A 6,000-nucleotide genomic window follows, 5' to 3' on the forward strand; every position below is an offset into this window, starting at 1 on the left:
TGCATTATAATTTCATAATTATATTTTATAATGTGAAAAATTAAACATAGATTTAAAAATTTAAGATGATTAATGTTTGGAATTTCATCCATACATATAAAAAAACTATAAAAATATATCATCATTTCCATCTATAACCATAAAATAAAGAATCATATTATAAAAAATTATATTATAAAAAATTATATTAAAAAAATATTAAGTTGCATAAATTAAAATACTCCAACATTAAATCTTCAATACTGGCAAACTCTTCATTAAATACTTCAGATTGGATTAATTATCCTTATAATTTTTAAAATTCAGCCCATCCATATTTTTATTAACTTATAAAATCAACCAACCAAATATACTCTGATTTAAAAGCTTTCAAAACACAAAACCTTCCTAAAACTACAAAGCCTTACATTTTTCTCAATCTACTTTTTAACTTATAAAATCCACCAACCAAATGTGCACTGATTTAGAACCTTTCAAGACACAAAGCCTTCCTACAATTACAAAGCCTTACATTATTCTAAATATACTTAAGTTGAAGCAGTGCATTATTGATAAGTCTCATTCAATAAGTCTCATTTAGTTTTATTAACATTATTAGTCCCTGCCATCTGGCAATGGCATGGGACTATAGTAATCGATTTCGATGGCTTAACATTAGTTTGTGTTAATATTTAGTAAGTTTTTACCCGTTGATGTGCTATGTCGTCCGCAAACCATATTATAATTTTTTTCGTGGTCTTATTTCGCCTCTTCCCGAGGCGAAGGCGTGATAATCTTATATTATTTTGGGTTTGTGTTTTTCATATTTCGAAATTGTTTCAAACTGTAGACTAATGTTAGCATTAGTCTAGCAATATTAAATGCTAGCCCAGTTTGGAAATGCTAGGGAAGATAAAGTTTCCATAAGCCATTTCTTAGTCGCTAAAGTTGCCACGTGTTCATGCGGTGTCGCTAAAGTTTCCACCTGTTAATGTGGTGTCATCTACGGAACGGGAGCTATCTTCGCATTATCCAGGGTACTTGCATGCAAAGCCTTCCTTCTTAACCAGTAACCCAGGTTCCAGGGCAGAAGAGAGTTATGAAGAAGCACAATAGGGAGAGCTATGAAGCAACACAATAAACTGTGTCAACAATTGCTACAAACTGCAAACAACTTAGCCTACCTTGCTATCACTTATAATTTAGACCTATGATTTTGGAAGGAAACTCAGGAAACTCACCCACCATTTTCGGGTTGCCAGAGGACGAAAGGGTCTTTCTGATGGGCCAACAACTCTTTGATATGAATCTTTGGATATCTTCGTCTTTCCAACTTGCCGACATCTTGGTCTCCATCCTGTCTCGACTCTGCTTGGCGTTAACACGTATGTGGTCTTCTTCATGATTGAACCGGGCTCTGAGTCGGAAGTTGCTCGGACTTAACACATCTCTAGTCTTCTTTATCACTATACCGCGACCCAAAGTCTTGGGCTCTGAATCAGAAGCTGTAACAGAGAACTTGGTAGGCAGTGTGGAATTGGGTTTGGCATGAGATCTTGCATCGTCCTCCGAGGAAGGAAGGCCAAATTTGTTACATCGTCATCCGAGGAAGGAAGCCTAGAATTTGTTAACCGTCCAAGGAAGGAAGCCCAGAATCTGTTACATCGTCGTCCGAGGAAGGAAGCCCAAAATTTGTTAGCCTTATTGAGACCTGTCAACCCTAAATGGAGCGTCTCCACTATCAAATATTCTCTCGTGACTACATGTACCAGGAAGCTCAAATGATCAACAATTTTGAAAGCTTGAGGCCAAATTCCACCTGTAGTCATAGCTGGAATGGTGCCAAGAAAGGTAGGCGCATCTTCTTTCTCCTTAAAGTCCCCACAATGATCCTCTGTAGCTAACCAGAATGAATCTTCTGCTACACTAAAGAAAATTGCTGCCTTATTGAGATCTGTCAACCCGATAGAAAGAAAATCGCTGCCTTATTGAGATTTGTCAACCCTAAATGGAGCATCTCCACTATCAAATCTGCTCTGCTGACTACATGTACGATTCTAAGAAGCTCAAATGATCAGCAATTTTGAAAGCTTGAGGCCAAATTCCACCTGTAGTCGTAGCTGGAATGGCGCCAAGAAAGGTAGGCACATCTTCTTCCTCCTTAAAGCCCCCACACGGTGATCCTTTGTAGCCAACTAGAATGAATCTTCTACTGTAGGAAAGAAAAGGAAAGCAACTGCAGTGAAATATTGTGTTTGGCTGCTGAGTTTCTCTGAAGGCACTAGTTCTTTAGTTATACCTCTGGTGGTGAGCCCAGTTAGATTTCCTAGTCCATCCACTGAAAAACTATGTGTTTGTGTTTGGCAATTGAGTTTCTTCAAGGAAATCATTCTCTGGTTACACCTCTCAATGAGGCAAGAGGCATGTGTAGTGCATGCAAATGAAAATTTTATAAATTATAGCTTCCACATAGCCTATTAATCATCCTACACAAAATGCTATGTGGGACCTAACATGAAGGCCATGTGTCTCATCGTTCCATTTATCAAAACTCTGCCATCCTTAACCTCAGCCTTGTTCATTCCTCAACCTCGTGCCCTCCTTAACCTCGGTCTTGTTCAGTCCTACCTTGGCCTTGTTCATTCCTTGGCCTCGTTCATTCCATGTCTCTACAACTTGTGTTTCATATATTGTTGACCTGTTCGAAAACCTGGTACATTTTCTCAATTGGTGTTGTATTGTAGTGGTTTTCAAATTTCTGCTTATTTTGTAATCATTTTGGAACATAACATTTTCTTTTCCTCTGCTAATATATACTGTTTTCTTATCGCTCTTGCTTCACTGGTTTTATTTCTGTACCAGTCTATGATTCTTCTTCAGTGGGATGCCTGTTTTATTTGGGTGTTACTTGGCCTATGCACTATTGGCTACTTGCGGTAGAAGCTGGTAGAAGTTGGTGGTTAGTAACAGGAATTCTGGATGTATGTTCAGCCCTATCAATATGAATCCCAGTAGTATGGATGCCTCCCTGACTAATATAGAAAGGTTAGCTAGATGGAGGAAGAGAAGGTTGAGAATGAATCCGAATGTCGCCTACTTGCTTGTGGCTCAATGAGCATAATAGTGCTAGGCAATGGGAGGCCTTTCCTTCCTTTATTTCAATAGTATCCTTTCTCTCTCACCCTGGGGAGAACTTGACTTTGCCTAACGGGGAGAACGGGGAAACATAAGCTTCAATAAAGTAGTTCCCTATCATTCATTGACAGACATTCTAAACTAACTAGTTCCCAATCAATTGCACCTGGATAGGCATTCGTCCGTTATAACTACACCCGATACCTATTATAGCTTTACAATTATGGGATTGTCTATTTTAGGCATGGAATGAGGATTCTATAGATGAGGATCATTTCCAAGAATATTTAGTAACGAACTAATGATAACAAAATTTCCAATAGGTATCAGAGTTCCTTCCCCAGTGGAACCCAAGGTGCCTAACAACATCATGAAAACATCTGTAGGATTTGAATGTTTAAAAATAATCAACATTGATATGCTTTTTCCTTTTGAACCTCCATTCATGTTTGTATCAACGCTACTACCCATCTGGCCAAGTGCAAGCTATAAGCTTCTTGGTTGAATGACTAACAATACGAATTTACCAGATATATCTGTAGAAAATTCGTTCACCCAAAGTTATAAACTTCTGGGTAGATTGACTAATAAAACTAATTCATGAGATATGTCTCTACCAAATTCGTTCAATTTCTCTCCATTATATATCGAGAGGATTGTGATCTCAAAAACCAATACTTATGTATACGGTTGTACAGTGCTTCACCAAGCTGCGACTGGGAAGTATTGGACTTTGCACATCCTCATGGTCCTCGCTGTAGGCATTCCTGAATTTCCTCTTGCTTGCGATGTCCACCCCCTTATATGGTTTTTTTGGACACTCCAGAACAGGCCTGAAGAACACTCTCACAGTGCTAATTATCTTATTGAATTTGGAATTTATATGAAGCAGTCAAGATCCATGTTCTCTGTTCCATCGAAGTTTTCCAAAGAAGAATCCCCTCTAAGTGTTAGGCAAACGACATTCCTCCCAATCTCATTATCCCCCTAACATTATTGGCTTTGGCATCAAGACATCCATTGCCAAAACATTTGCTGCAATACCAAGCATTGCCATAGTAGCTATGCCCATGCCAAAATGCTATTAGCTAGCATAATATTTACTGTAATTGTGTCCAAGAATAAAACGTGAAAAATGAGAGGCAACTAGTAATTTCCAGTTGATTTAGAAAAAACTTTTCTGTGACAAATATACCAATGAAATTTGAGGACGATTTTAGATAAGGCCAATCCTTTGGAATATACCTAATGATAAGGGTAAGGGCAATGTTCTTTATGCTTGTTTGCAAGCTAATAGAATGAACCCTTCCACTCCTGTCCCTTCTTTAGCATCTCCTTTTTATTAATCTCTGCTGCAAAATTTCAGAATTGAATATCTCAAATCAAGTTTCAAGAAAATTAGTACCTTCTTCCCTGTCGAGGGTTGTCTTTCAACACTCCTATAAGGTGACCATTCAATAATAAATTGATATCACCTAGTGTAGGTATGTTAGGTTGCCAGATACGCTACCTGTTGGAAAGGCAAGTTGCTAGTGATCTCATTTATACCTCCAAAACCAAGAATTTCTTGCATACCATAGTTGTTGGACCATATTTTCGTATCCTAGAAATTTTTTTATGCTTGAACTAGATATAATGTTCCATGTGTTTTACAGGTAGCCAGATTAATATATACTAATTTAGGGGTTGTTGTCCTAGCTCTTTTCTCCAAATGCTTTTCACAAGCTTTGGAAATGGATGTGTAATGGTTGCAATCCATCTGGCAAGGTACAACTCTAAAAGTGTCCTAACGTACTATTTGTTTTTAGTTTTAGAATTCTACATTTAATAAGAATTTGCAAGCATTTGAATGATGGCAATTCATTTTCCAGGCCACAGCAAATACTGCGCCCCAACTGTGGCAGTCAGCGAGTGGAATCCGTATGACAAATGATATGAGTGACACAAATCCAGAAGAATCAGTCTCATGCATAGCCTTGTCAAAGAATGATTCTTATGTTATGTCCACTTATGATCTCTGACTTCTCAGGGGAACGGATTTTTTTCAAGTTTCGTGAGGCACTCATATTCTATTCTAGTATGCTGCCACACAGTGATATAGGGAGTATTTTGTCCATTTTTTTAATCATATGTTGCTACTTAGTCTGCACTTGATATTTTATTTTGGTGGTGGCTATATTAGTATTTCCCATGAAAATGATTTTCGTTTTCTTTGAATTGGAGATATTGCAGCATATGCTCATTCTTACATTATTTTTGCATTGGTTTCAGCCCAGGAAGTCTTGCTAGAGTCACTACAGAGTTTGTTTAACATACATATTTCTATGGAGGCTTTGAAGGTAGAATAACAGACCTTATTAGCTTCTTGTTAAAATATTATGCTTGTTCTTCTTAGTTTTAGCTTATTTCTTTTTTAGCTATTGACTTCCTCTTTGAGTTTCCAGGAGACTGATATTGGTAGACAAGTGAATGGAATGTGCAAACATTCTTCTGCTGACATTTGAAAGCTAGCAAAAGAGCTCATAAGGTCAGTTCACTTTTGGTTCACGAAGGTTCTTGTTCATTTTCTTGCATGACTTTTCAAAAGTGACAAATAGGAGCATCGATAATATTTCACTATATCTTAGTGGGTTTTGCAAATATTATTACATGGTCATCTGCTTTCATCATGAATGATCCAGGGTAGATAAGTTGAGAGTTCACGATCTTTATAATATCCAGTGTTTTGCTAGTATGATTGCATATGGTCTCACCCCACTTCAATGCTAATAGCACAGCCAGTTTGTTGTCATGCCTTGTGGGCTGCCTTTGGCTTGGGTTTATTTGCTTCATCTTACTTTGTTTAAACTATAGTTTTATTGTGTATGATTTCACATTTATCACATA

The sequence above is a fragment of the Pinus tabuliformis genome, chromosome J, assembly GCF_031772625.1.
Source record: "Pinus tabuliformis cultivar Carrire ecotype Pingquan chromosome J, CPIR1, whole genome shotgun sequence".
NCBI classification, from domain to species: domain Eukaryota; kingdom Viridiplantae; phylum Streptophyta; class Pinopsida; order Pinales; family Pinaceae; genus Pinus; species Pinus tabuliformis.